The sequence below is a fragment of the Asterias amurensis genome, chromosome 2, assembly GCF_032118995.1.
Source record: "Asterias amurensis chromosome 2, ASM3211899v1".
NCBI classification, from domain to species: domain Eukaryota; kingdom Metazoa; phylum Echinodermata; class Asteroidea; order Forcipulatida; family Asteriidae; genus Asterias; species Asterias amurensis.
In genome coordinates this window covers 21,804,747-21,819,834 of record NC_092649.1, presented here as the reverse complement: position 1 = coordinate 21,819,834, position 15,088 = coordinate 21,804,747, and the positions used below count along the sequence as shown (strand labels likewise).

The 15,088-nt window shown below is 38.7% G+C and overlaps 1 long non-coding RNA gene across 2 annotated transcripts in view; it reads right to left on the bottom strand.

Annotated features, from left to right (window-relative positions):
• LOC139933958 (uncharacterized) overlaps window positions 1-6,354 on the bottom strand; it is a 28,586-nt gene extending 22,232 nt beyond the window's left edge. For both annotated transcript variants that reach the window (XR_011785661.1, XR_011785662.1), the window contains exon 1: window positions 6,312-6,354. This is a non-coding gene — a long non-coding RNA (uncharacterized lncRNA). The remainder of the gene's footprint in view (window positions 1-6,311) is intronic.
• Window positions 6,355-15,088: the final 8,734 nt, after the last annotated feature.

Sequence of the window (15,088 nt, the reverse complement as noted above, 5' to 3'; positions counted from 1 at the left end):
GAGGGAGCTGTTTCTAACACTGTTTTATACTAAAGGCACAGGACACTAATGGTAGTTACTCTAAATAATTTTAAGCATAAACTTACTTGGTGATAAGCAATGGAGAGCTGTTGATAGTATAAAACATTGTGAGAAACGGCTCACCATTAAGTATGTTGCTTTTGAGGAAGAAGTAATTTCTCACGAAAATATTTAAATTGAACTTGAGACCTAATCTAAGGTCTCAAACTCAAGCATCTGAACGCACAAAATTTGTGCGCCAGGGTGTCTTTTTTTCTTTCATTATTCTACGACCGATTTAGTTCACAGTTGCAAAGTTTTTTTTATTATATATGCATAATACGTTGAGATACACCAAGTGAGAAGACTGGTCTTGAACAATTATCGAAGGTGTCCAGTGCCTTTAAGTATTGCCATTTGTGGCGTTAGTCATTATAAAAACAACAATAATAATAATGCATTTATAATGCTATCTATCTAGTGTAAAATGCCTATTCCAAGGCGCAGCACACACAAATAACAAAGTAACAGAGAGAAATATAGAATACATGGACAAGTATATATTAATAATCTGAACATGTTATAAGCTGGAGCTAAATAAATAAGTTTTCAGCAAGTTTGTTTAACAATTACCTGCAAGTAAAATCAAAGTAATGGGGTTTGAACAAAGAAAATTCAACATTCAAGTCCTGGTCTAGTCAGTTTTTCTTTGTTCAGTCAAATCTGAATTATTTAAAATCTACTTAAAATCTAGTTAGAATCGAAGTCAGATTCCCTTGTGGTTTTCTTACTTGATAAGTAAAATAAGGAGTACATGAAGTATACAAAGTATTCAAGGAATAATCTAAGACAAGTTACAAGCTGGAGTTAAATAAATGAGTTTTCAGGTAAAGCACTCCAAAGTTCTTAAAGCACAAGCGGAATTTTACACCCAAAATGGTGAACGTGGTAATCACTAGTAGCCACATGGCATTGATGCAATTGGTAGATACCTTGAACAAATTTGTTATGAGAATTATTTAATTTTAGGAATTCATAACTTAATTTGAACTATACAGAGTTCCCCTTAAAAGCAGTGGACACTCTTGGTAATTACTCAAAATAATTGTAAGCAATAAAACTTTCTTGGTAACTAGCAGTGGAGTAACACAGTATGAAAAAACGGCTCCATCTAAAGAAACCTAATTTTTGAGAAAGAAGTAATTTTTGCACAAATTTTATTTTGAGACCTCAAAACTAGATTTGGAGGTCCCGACATCTAAAAGCCCCTATTTCGTGTGACAAGGTTGATTTTTCTTCCATATATTTCGCAACTTTGACGACCAATTGAGTTCAAATTTTCACAGGTTTGTTATTTTGTTCATACTTTGAGATACACCAAGTGAAAAGACTGGTCTTTAACAAATACAAAAAGTGTCCAGTGTCATTTTGCTGGAGTTTATTCAGAAAGCCAACTTAAATATTGAACTAAACAAGTTTTAAAGGCAGTGGACACTATTGTTAATTACTCAAAATAATTATCATCATAAAACCTTTCTTGATTACGAGTAATGGGGAGAGGTTGATTGTATAAACATTGTGAGAAACAGCTCCCTCTGAAGTGACGTAGTTATTGAGAAAGAAGTAATTTTCCACAAATTTGATTACCTCAAGTTTAGAATTTGAGGTCTCGAAATCAAGCATCAGAAAGCACACAACTTCGTGTGACAAGGGTGTTTTTTTTTTCGTTATTATCTCGCAACTTCGACGACTGATTGAGCTCAAATTTTCAAATGTTTGTTATTTTAGTCTTTGACAATTACCAATAGTGTCCACTGTCTTTAAGGAGGAATAAGACAACTTTAGACAAACACGGATGGTCCCCTTATTACCTTAAAACAAATTTTTGTGGGGCCTTAACTTAAACAAACTGGACAGTGTTGGATATTACTAAGACAAATTGTGAGCAAAGAAACTTACTTGGTCAAAAACCATGGAGAGTGCTAAGTAGTATAGTTCATTGCAGTAACAAAAGACTTCAGGCCTGAAGCCTTTGTTAACAACTTAAAGCATAAAAAATGCGTCAAAAAAGGGTGTTTTTTCTTTTGTTATTCCCTTGCAAGTTCAATTACCAATTAAGTCCAAATGTTCGCAGATTTATTATGCATGTTTTAGGATACACCAAGTAAGAATACTGGTCCTTGACAAGGACCAAAAGTCAAGTGCTTTTAATTTAAAAAAACTTAGTAAACCTAAGCCAAATAACTAAAAACGTAGCTTTTTGTTTCAACCAGATGCAACTTTAGACAAAAGAAAAAGGCCAAAGAAAAGTTACAAAGAAACAAAAAAGGGGTGTTGTTAGAAGGATATTATTAAGGAGTATACTAGAGTATTGGATGCAGGAATGAAACAGAGGTTTAAGCTACACTGAGGACAGACAGATATCATCAGAGAGTAGGGTGGAGTGTTAGATACAGGAAGGAAGTTTCATGAAAAGAGGAACGAAATTAGGAGTGTTGTTGCTTCTATTGGTAACAAAGATAACTATACAAGTTAGGACAATTAGTGGTTCAATAGAGAAAGCTACTTAGGACAGACAGATATCCTTAGATAAAAGGCTAGAGATACATGAATGAAACAGAGGTTTTTTGAAATAGACAAAGAAACTAAATTTTCGTGGATTGTTCAGGGTTTTTGATTTGGGGTAAGAGCTAAGACAAATTTACCCAACTGATTTTATATACCCTTGAATCATTGTAGCTATGTAATGTAGTGGGAACTGGGTACTGCCCAAATGCAGCTGTTTTGCTAAGTCCAGATGCTTGACAATGTGGTCAAGTGCCACATTAAATTTTAGTAAATCAGTATTCCATGTCCTGTTTTGTAGGAATCTCTCACTTGACTGTCATGCGATCCGAGTGATACTGTGTATGAGGACATGATCCATGTGACAAGGCCCTCAAGGCCCTTGAGGATCATCACAAAGTGTGATAGAAAATTGTGTTGCTTGCTGTTTCCTTAGCAATGACCATGTAGGTCCTTAATGATGAACAAACGTCTCCAATTTGCTTACATTGAAAATGTTGGTGTTGAGCATGCCGAACAATATAAACCTGGCTGCGTTACCTGGCCTGCAAGGGGAGTGGTTCGTTAAGATAAATGCAAGTCCATGAACAATCATGAATCGTTGAAGCATGTGTCGTTTCCATCGACAGATATGTTGACAATCCTTAATCTCATTTCTGGAGAGAAGCGGTAAGTCAGCATCATGCTCGCAATCAATTCAAGACCTATGTTATGTCCCCTTTTCCATCAGTTAGCACAAGTTGAGTTTTCTGGTTAGACAACAATGTTCTGACACCCCTACTGTATTCTAACCTAATCGAACCCAATCCTAATCCCTAACCCTAGGCCCTAACTGTTACCCTTTCCCTAAAACTAATCCTAGCCTTATCCCCTTACCATACCATGACCATACCATGACCATAACCAGGTTTCAGAACAAAGGTGTCTAACCAGAAGAAGGAGAACATGAAGTCGATGTAAAGGACTCATCATCAATAAGCAAACAGTAAGTTGTTTATCCAAAGAATGGAGCCATGGAAGCCTAGTTGAAACCTTAGGTTGAAGGCTGGAGCCCGTGTTTGTTTTTGATCCATAGCAATACGAGGCGAACACATCTCATTTATACCCTCAGCTTGGTTGGGAGTTTCAGGCATTTGTTTCATTAGATATGATTTAGAAATCTTTCTATATCGTATTTCCGCCATGCAAAGTTAAAAATCCTAGATACGATTTAGCTGACTGAAAGTGGATATCGCAAGCCCAAGATGTCATTACATGTTGAAAGAGGAGTAGCCTGATGAGAGGATGTTACACTCAAGGTACCTGAACTTCTGTCAGTTAACGAAATAATAACCTCCAACTCTGAATAAGGCGGGTGGTGGGCTAAGTCCAGAACAAGTACAGGACAAGTCGACCCATTTATGCAACGACTGAAGCAAAGAATGCCTTGTTTAGACCTGAGCTTGAAAGCTGAAGTCTGTGTTTGTCCTTGGCTGTAGTGTAGTGTAGAGTAGGATAAGAAGGGACATTGTAAATAACCTCAGCTTGGTTGTGAGTTTCAGGCATTTGTTCCGCTAGATCAGCTTGGTTGTGGGTTTCAGGCATTTGTTCCCTAGATATGATTTAGCTGACCAAAGGTGGATAAAGAAAGCCAAAGACATCGACAGATGTTGGAAAAGGAGTAGCTTCAAGAGTGGATGTTACAGCCAAACTACTTGAATTGCTGTTAGTTTGTGACAGATTTACCCGCAACGCTGACTGAGGGGTCAAGTACAACAAGTACAGGACTAACTAAGAGTACAAGAGTCGCTAAATAGAGAGAGCTACAGGGCTTATATAGATTTCATCAGAGTAGGCTAGAGTGTTAGACACATGAGGTTTCATGAAATAGAGAAAGAACTGAGGAGTGGTGTTGCTTGGCACTATTGGTTATTACTCAAAATAACTGTGAGCATAAATTAACTTACTTGGTAACGAGCATAGAGAGCTGTTAAAAGTTTAAAACATTGTGAGAAACGGCTCCCTCCGAAGTACATAGTTTTTGATCAAGAAGTAATTTCTCAGTAAAATATTTGAACTGATCTGGTAGACTCCCTTGGGCCATATATTGTTCTCTTATACGATCAGACACTGCATAAATGATGAGATAGAAACTTGCTATTGACTATATGAAAATATGAGTAAACTTTACAAATATACATTTATTATTGAAAAAAACAAATTCCTTGAATCTATTCATTTACTTTTATACTACGCTAAGTCATTATAATTTGTGTATATTCGTAGTCACTGTACAGCCCTTTGTAACTTTGGTAAGGCGCTCTATAACAAATATTTACTGTTATTATTACTATTATTACTTCATAATCGATGGCTTTGGGGAGTTTAAGTCAGAGAATAGACTCCGAAGTAAACATTCATCATTATAATGTACTCGCCGTTGGTTCATACATTCTATCAAAAATCTACAATTTCTCCTCAATTCTCCCTTAAGTATTTTGCAATTATCCTCTTCTCAGAACCATGAAGTCATCAATGGCAATTTCGTACTCGTAATGATCAAAAGGACATTAAACTTAGAATGCACACAAATTTCAAAAATAATATTATGAACAAAATATAGAAATTAATTTTGTACTATCAAAATGGAACTTTCTTTTTAATTCTTGAAGACCATTCTTGATCAGTAAAACACGTATACAAGGAGCTCCAAGGAAATTGTACTTGACCCACACAAACTACAACAAAGCCTAATTACATTTCTGAGAAGCCATCATGATTGCATGTCAATATCATGCCTTCTCCCCACATGGTATTGTCAATTAAAGAATGTCAAATTGATTGACGTGAATGTCATTTTATGGTGGTGACTAACTTGCTTGAGTTGGTGACATGGTGCTGTGCGAGGCAGACTAGTGGGTGACTGATTTTGGTGAGATGTCTGCTGCATTGTATGTTGGTAAACCTCTGGCACGATGGGCAGAGGGGAATATCGGGATTGTGTGACTTGCATTGAACAGGAAGCAAGGTCAGGAGGATGCAGAGGGCTGAGATGACGGTAAGTAGGTGTGTCGATGGCTTGAGACTGATGGAGAAACTGGAGAATGGTTGGTAATCTTGCGCCGATGCCAAAAATGGGGCCTATTGGTAAACGTTTGTAAGTGTTGGTCGACAGAATCTCAGTTACCTTGAGGTCGTAACCAGAGGTGGACATGATCACAGTCAAAAACAACCTAAACACAACCCCTAACCCTAAACCTAACTCTTAACTACAGTCCGTATCCAGATCCTGCAATCACTCAGAAAGGCCAAACTACCAAGGAACAACCAACAAGCCAAGCAGTGTCATCACCTAAGCTCTACCTCATCAACAAAACAAACCCTAACAGTAAACCTACTCAAGTTCAAAGGCAAAACAAAAGAATGTCGCAATATTTGTAGGTAAAAGCCAAGGTTCTTACTTAGTTGTGCAACATGATATTCCATTGACATCCTGGCATCAAAGAGAACTCCATTATTACCTACAGATTTGGCAAGTAAAATAGTTGTGTCTTCATGGGCACGTTCTTTAGGGGTTCTGACGTGCATAGAGTCGCTCTCTTCACCAACATACACACAAAAGAAGATTCCATCATCTCCAAACAACGCCTCTCATGATATCTTTGATATTATGTTTTCTGTGGCGACTGCATGGTCCATTTAACCACATTGTGTAAATTACGCGTAAACGATAAAACCACCCATTCTCATTGATACAATGCACTGACCTGAGTCTAATGTTCTGTTTGCAAGCTTGAGTGCAGAACCGACCTTGACACAAATAATGATGATCAACCATATCTGCAAATAAAGTTTTTGAACATAGATTTAACTGACCTGGATTTTTAACAGATTTTTGTGAAGAGCAAGGATAACAGCCATCAGAACAGATTTACAACAGTATGAACTGATGCCCCCATAAGTGTGCTCTTCCATGTAGTAGGACAGTATTTGACTTTCCACAACAACTTGTTGCTGACTGGAGTGTTGCTTTTGTTCTTTTAAGATCAAACCCCTCTGTTTTTCAATAAGAATTTTGTTTTTAAAATGTGGTTTGGTGATAACACAAACTGTGCCATTGTGCTCTCATACCCCCTACTTGTATATCATCTTGAAGCTACCTCTTTTTACATTTACACATACAAAACGCATATGGTCCCAATAAAATGCAATCTATAGTTTGTAAACGGTTGTTCGTATATTTGTGGAGTAAAAGAAATGTTGTTTTTTAAAAAAGCAGGAAAAAACACAATTTAGGGCCAAGATAAATCTGTGTGGATCATTCTTTAGTAATGTTAAAATTACGCTTTTTGTACATGGACCAATGGTCATTGTGAACCAGTGTTGTCTGCAGATAACATCGATTACCAACCATAAGGCAACCATTACTGAAATGCAAGGATTCTAAAAGACAGTGAGAATTTGTGCAATTGTATTTCCTGGACGAGAATGTAACGCTCAGTGAGAGTACAAAGAACAGTGTAGTCATGTAAACGTGAGGGGCAAAACATTTTGAGTACAGTGTTTTGTTTTGCTGTCACTCTATAAGCATATGATACAATTCATGGAGACAATACAGCAGAACAAGCTAACCAATACTTAAGTATGTATTCTCCTGTTGCATCTGTACTCATGTCCGTCTAAACTGATGCCTTTTCATAATATTGTTCTAATATTTCACTTATGGTTAGTTTTCATGATAATTCAAAGCAGTTTTACCTTAACATCCCTTGTGGCCAGACAACATCTGAGCAGAACTCAAACACTATGAGCTCATTCTATTATGAGCTTTTCAGGTCATGTCTCTCGTAGACCTGCAAAGAAAACACCAACATTTCAGAATGTAAGAAAGTACTCAAACAATATTCCACACTGATAGAAATATTTTTTTGAAGTTCAGATTGGCTATAATACCTACCTCATTATGCGCTACATGTGAAATCAAAGACCGTGAGTAATGAAATGCACTGTAACCTACACTTCTTCTCTACATCCAGAATTTCAAATGGGCACATAATGCATGAGGTTTTGGTGTTGACGTTCCCCTTGCACAAAACATGGAGGTAACTTGCACTGCAGCTGCAAGTAGTCAACAATGGAAAGCAAAATGACTGAAATCAATGCTGCTAAAAAATTTAACCCTTGCAGGCACGAATGCTGAATACATTTAAGCGCTTATAAAGTGTGGCATCGGTTTTTCACTATTTTCTCAGGACCCAGATGACCCATTGAACTCAAACTTACGTATATTTTGGATTACACTGCCAGTGTAACTGTTTTGATAGCAAGAAACTTGGATGGACTCATACGTGGTAAGCAGATAGTAAGTTTAACTTTCTAATTATGCAAAGATTGAAGCCAACAATGCCTCGCTGACTATTGAGGTTGAAAGGTTGGAGCCTGCTAGTCAAAGTGTTTCCGAGTCCAGGCATAAAAACTTTAGTGGGATCTTTGAAACTCTAGAGCAGTGTATTACCAACTCGACTGCCAAGATTGCCTGGTAGCTCAAGATAGTTCTAATCCTAAGTTTAGCAGCAAGGTCTGTGATGCTTCAAGATGTTAAATTTGCATCGCCTTAAAATTACAAATTACAAATTTTCAATGTACACCGTTTACTCAGCACTGTTTACTCAGTAGTTTTTCTATGAGTCCTGTAAAAAAATGTTTAATATTGTCGTAACACAGGGGCAAACAGTGAAAACATCAAAACTTTAGTTCAATCAAATACGATGTAACTTCACACCGGTGTACAGACGTCTAAGGATGTTTTGGGAGACGATAGAGATGATAATACTTGAGTGGGGTTATGTCTATTGACATTGGAACAGATAACGGACACATATCTATGGAAGATGGGGCCGAATCTGACGATATCGATGGCAGCTTTCCTATGCAAGAAGGAAACAGGGTAGAACTGTCCATGGTGTTGGGGACATTTTTCGCTGTGCTTTGGAAGTGTGTACTTAATAAATTATGTACTCGAATTCAATTCTGTTTGAACTAACTGGTTGTCCGTATTATACTCTTCATTTATCTTAATTTGCATTTTGCAATAAAATAATTCCTTCACACAGAAAAATGCTTTCGAGTACAGATGTGTGTAATTTTAATGATTCCAGCGGGCAGAGAATAGTGTGTGTAATGAATGGTAGCATGCAAAGGGTTAAATGCCGATAAATCCCAGGATGATATTTTGATCGAATGGGGTGAATGTTTCTTGGCATTGAGAAAGCACCGTCTTGAGCACTCGTAAACTTGCACTGGCACACACTGGGTTTTTAATTCTGCCCTCCCATGCTACTAATTACTATTTATAGCAATCGTGCATTACATTATTGCAAAAAAGTCGCGTTGCATAATTGGGAAGCGACTTAGTAAAGTTGAATAGTGACAGTCAATGTGAAACTATAGGAAAGTAAACAATGGTTACTCCCCATGAAGAGTAATACTAATACACCTATCAATTGTAAGACGCACCACTTGACCTCGGGGAAGATGCGTCACTGTCCATATGCGAGTCGGATTTGTGTGTCCAAGACCCACAATGATTAAAGAAAATGACACATTTGTTGCAGATTTGGACGGTCCTCCGAACGATTTTTGACTAACCAACCGCGGAAAACAACGCACATTACCGACGCACATAAAGTCTCTATGAACTACGCAGGCGCAGTGAATACAAAGTAATTCAACCTTACAGCTACGAGAGCGAGTTTCGCGGTTTTGCAAGTGCATGCACCATTTGAGGTGTTCGAGGTGGTACCGCTCGATTTTCGAGACGAGCGGGACCCAGCGCACAAGCTAGTAAAACGCACAGAAAACAGAGCGGGGCCCTAATAACCGCAAGTCAAAGCACACCGTGCACGTGTGTACACGATGGTGCACAATCTTCAAATTGCTCGATACACAATTGGAACTGCCTGTTCTGCATAGCGCAAGTTATAAATTGTGCACAAAATTGTTGCGCAAATTTGTTGATTGCGCTCGACCGATGAGCGACAGCGGATGCGTGTTTTGCTGCAAAATAAACGATTGCAATCACGATAGCGGCTAATTAGATCGAGCAAAACACAGGTTGTGGCATTGAAAGGTTGGAATGTGTGCAAATACCAACATCATACGAAGGCAGGGAGGGAAAGTTGGCTTCATTATTTGATTCTCCACCAAATAAACAAAAAACATCGAAGGAACATGACGTACCTCGACGCACATCTTAAAGATTTTTTGACTGACGACTAATGGATTTTGATGTACCCACCATCACTTTATTGAGAGTAAAGACGCAGACTTGATGCAACCTCCCCGGGGGTCAAGTTGTGCGTCTTACAATTGATAGGTGTACAATTTGATACACCCAGGGCCCAGGTCGGAATTCATCAACAAACAATTAGGCCTATGATTATGAACTGAATGATATTAGTCCTATTTTTGTTAAGTTATAACTCAAAAAGAATGATTGGAATAAATGGTTTAGAATGTTCAATTAGGACCGTAATTATTAGATCTCACTCACTCTGAAGTCGATCGTGGCTCGTTTAAGGGACTACTGCTAAAATACCGGCAACATGTACATTGTCCATGTACATACATACATAGTCTGGCCCGTCAATGTGTCATGACCGTAGTTTGGAGGCAGCTTAAAAAGTACACGTATCATGAAAACAGTTCAAGGAAGTGCCAAATGGTTTTACGGAAGTATATTTTGACAGGGATATTAAAAAGACCAAAGATATACCGTTTCTCTGTAGAATTTCGAACTGCATCATGCAGACGGTTTTCCTTGCAGCTGACACTTGCGGTTTTACGAAGACGGCTTATTTTTAAATCCCGATTAAGGTTTTCAGCCCAACTGCCGTTACCCAGTGGTGGGAAACTTTAGCCAATCACCAAGAGAGGGCGCTCTCCACCACGTAATGTCAGAGCCGTAAAAAATGTCAACAACTTAGGAAAAGGAGAAGCATGAGTGACGGCCACTGACAGCAGATACCTTGTGTTTTGCGTGTTTTTGATTTTGTATTTGATATAGCCAAATTGTATTTTGTTTCTCATAACACAATTATGTCAGCGATATTTTTTGCCCTAAAAATAATTATCAAAACGTGGGATTAAAACCGGCCCTTGTGATGTTTTAATTGTTTTGTGTTTAATTTGTTTTGTCCCTTATGGATGTACATGCTTTTTACGGTGAATTATTATTTTCTTTTTGTGAATTTCAGCCACCCGCCCTCATGTTTAACCAACTAATTTTATCAAAATGCTGGATGGGATTTTTTCGCCATTGAACATGCTGGACTGTTTTGCGCATTACAGCCTATGATCTAAGTGTTGAAACTCTCCCTAAAACAGGCATACCTGGTCCAAATAGACCCGAAACACAATACTGGGCCCGTTGTTCTTGTTTATGTTAATCTCCTCTAGTTTTCTACTTATGACATCCGACGCATTTTTGGGCCAAAACTAGATCGTACAAAATGTTTAGACGCCGTTGTCGCATGCAATTATATGTCTTCTATGCAATACTATCCGCAGGACATATTGCATGCAAGAGGTTTGTTCCTAGAGCAGCGTGAACATGAACGCGGTCAGAAATTGTGTCGTTTGTCGTAAAAATTTCGCGAGATGCAATAAGCCCAAAGTGACAATAAACAAAACACTTACCGCCCCCCCCCCCCCGAAAAAAACCCCAAAACAGCCTTAAGATTTGTGGCACACAGCATGTTCCGAAAACTCGCTTTACTTATAATGCTGTAGCAACGCTATGTATTCCGTGGGACGTGAAAATGTCATTTTTGACGATGTTTTTTAAAAAGGAAATGCAAGCATTATGAATGTATATTGAGTGTGTGGGGAAAGTTTTGGTAGTGTAGTACAAAAGAAACTTTAGTTATTGCTGGCTAACGGTCAGTTCCACCTATCAACGCTGATTTGAAAAACGCGTAGCGTTAAGGAGGCCCAAAATATTAGACCCCTATAAGGCTCACGGGGGAGCCTTGTAGTTTCTAGAAGTATGCATAAGGTACGTCGTCTAACCCAAAACGAGGTGGGCGCAGCCACTGCAAGTAGTGGCGGACGTTCGAAATAGCTCCATTTTGGGTTAGAATTATGACGCCATGCATAAATATTGAGAGAGGCGTATAACACCCTCCCCCACATTACATTTCGAAATATCTGTGTAAAGCGGCATCCCGCTAGTTACCGTTAATTATGTTCATCTATGCAAAGTTAACAATCAGTGCCAACTGTTGCTTTGGTAAAAATTGTTAACGATTGATGTAAAACTACCACTCCTTTGTTATCACAATGAGGGTTAAAATTTGGAAGTGGTTCCGTAGAACTCATGCGCATCAACTTGTTAGTCAATTTAGGATGAATTGCCTATTCTAATTGTTTACGTATAATCCACACGATGTTTTGGGGAAAAGACCATGCAATACTACATTTAAAATAGTAATAAAAATCTTCAGGAATCCACACTTTTTGTGTGAGAAAAGACTCTGAATTGTAGATTCATTTTAAACTACAGATGTACTAGTCTTCAGCTCGTACATTCTATTCAATTATTAATAAATACCTTTGACGGTTTCAAGTCTCTGATTGGTCAAAACCCGGTCACGTGTGGGAGTGTTAACGGTGGTATAAAGACCGGCTTTGGAAATAGCAAAATAGTGGCCACTAAATCAGTGGCCACTGTATCGCACGCTTGTTTATATCTCTATAAGTTTCATTGCAACTTTGCGCAATTCACGTTCGCGCGCTAAAAATGTATACATTTTGAGTGCGCGCGTGTATACACTGACACCCACTGATCTCCATTATACTGACTGGATAGGGCATTGTGTTATGAGAAACAAAATACAATTTGGCTAAATCAAATACAAAATCAAAAACACGCAAAACACAAGGTATTTGCTGTCAGTGGCCGTCACTCATGCTTCTCCTTTTCCTAAGTTGTTGAAATTTTTTACGGCTCTGACATTACGTGGTGGAGAGCGCCCTCTCTTGGTGATTGGCTAAAGTTTCCCACCACTGGGTAACGGCAGTTGGGCTGAAAACCTTAATCGGGATTTAAAAATAAGCCGCCTTCGTAAAACCGCAAGTGTCAGCTGCAAGGAAAACCGTCTGCATGATGCAGTTCGAAACTCTACAGAGAAACGGTATATCTTTGGTTTTTTAATATCCCTGTCAAAATATACTTCCGTAAAACCATTTGGCACTTCCTTGAACTGTTTTCATGATACGTGTACTTTTTAAGCTGCCTCCAAACTACGGTCATGACACTTTGACGGGCCAGACTATGACATTAGTATTACAATGTAGTCAAGCGAAGCTTCCCACGGTCTCCTCTCACGTTGTGGTTTACATATACATGTAGACCCAGTAACTGGGGCGCTGTACTCCTTTTAAAAATTTTTTGACTTCATCTGTCGTACTAGCACGACAGATGAAGTCAAAAATTGTTTAAAAGGAGTACAGCGCCCCAGTTACTGGGTCTAATATACATAGTACATGAACAATGTACATGTTACCGGTATTTCAGCAGTAGTCCCTAAAACGAGCCACGATCGACTTCAGAGTAAGTGAGATCTAACAATTACGATTGAACATTCTAAACCATTTATTCCAAACATTCTTTTTGAGTTATTACTTAGAAAAATAGGACTATTATTTTCTCAGTTCATAGGCCTAATTGTTTGTTGATGAATTCCGACCTGGGCCCTGGGTGTATCAAATTGTACACCTATCAATTGTAAGACGCACAACTTGACCCCCGGGGAGGGTGCGTCAAGTCTGCGTCTTTACTCTCAATAAAGTGATGGTGGGTACATCAAAATCCAATAGTCGTCAGTCAAAAATTTTTTAACATGTGCGTCGAGGTACGCCATGTTCCATCGATGTTTTTTGTTTATTTGGTGGAGAATCAAATAATGAAGGCAACTTTCCCTCCCTGCCTTCGTATGATGTTGGTATTTGCAGACATTCCAACCTTTCAATGCCACAGACCTGTATTTTGCTCGATCTAATTAGCCGCTATCGTGATTGCGACCGTTTATTTTGCAGCAAAACACGCATCCGCTGTCGCTCATCAGTCGAGCACAGTCAACAAATTTTGGCAACAATTTTTTGCGCAATTTATAACTTGCGCTATGCAGAACAGGCAGTTCCAATTGTGTATCAAGCAATTTGAAGATTGTGCACCATCGTGTACACACGTGCACGGTGTGCTTTGAATTGCGGTTATTAGGGCCCCACTCTGTTTTCTGTGCGTTTTAATATCTAGTGCGCTGGGTCCAGCTCGTCTCGAAAATCGAGCGGTACCACCCCGAACACCTCAAATGGTGCATGCACTTGCAAAACCGCGAAACTCGCTCTCGTAGCTGTAAGGTTGAATTACTTTGTATTCACTGCGCCTGCGTAGTTCATAGAGACTTTATGTGCGTCGGTAATGTGCGTTGTTTTCCGCGGTTGGTTAGTCAAAAAATCGTTCGGAAGACCGTCCAAATCTGCAACAAGTGTGTCATTTTTTTAAATCAGTGTGGGTCTTTGGACTCACAAATCCGACTCGCATGTGCACAGTGACGTACCCTCCCCGGGGTCAAGTAGTGCGTCATACAATTGATAGGTGTATTAGTATTACTCTTCATGAGGAGTAAACATTGTTTACTTTCCTATAGTTTCACATTGACTGTCACTATTCAACTTTACTAAGTCGCTTCCCAATTATGCAACGAGACTTTTTTGCAATAATGTAATGCACGATTGCTATAAATAGTAATTAGTAGCATGGGAGGGCAGAACTAAAAACCCAGTGTGTGCCAGTGCAAGTTTACGAGTGCTCGAGACGGTGCTTTCTCAATGCCAAGAAACACTCACCACATTCGATCAAAATATCATCCTGGGATTTATCAGCATTTAAACAGTGATTTTCCTAAACTTAAAGGAACTTGAAGATACATGCAGGTCTAGGAAGACGATGTAATGAGGTGGTGGACAACTGTAGTTTTGATATATAGGTTTAAAATTTGGTGTTTTTCTTTTGTTAAAAACTGCTAATTGTGGTGTGAAGTTACATCGTATTTGATTGTACTAAAGTTTTGATGTTTTCACTATTTGCCCCTGTGTTACGACAATATTAAACAATTACACTTTTTTACAGGACTCGTAGGGAAAATACTGAATAAACAGTGCTGAGTAAACGGTGTACAGCTGAAAACGAAAATTTGTAATTTGTAATTTTTAAGGCGATGCAAATTTAACATCTTCAAGCATCACAGACCTTGCTGCTAAACTTATGATTAGAACTACCTTGAGCTACCAGGCAATCTTGGTAGTCGAGTTGGTAAGACACTGCTCTAGAGTTTCAAAGGTCCTTGGTCGGAATCCCACTAAAGTTTTTAGGCCTGGACTCGGAAACACTTTGACTAGCAGGCTCCAACCTTTTAACCTCAATAGTCAGCGAGGCATTGTTGGCTTCAATCTTTGCATAATTAGAAAGTTAAACTTACTA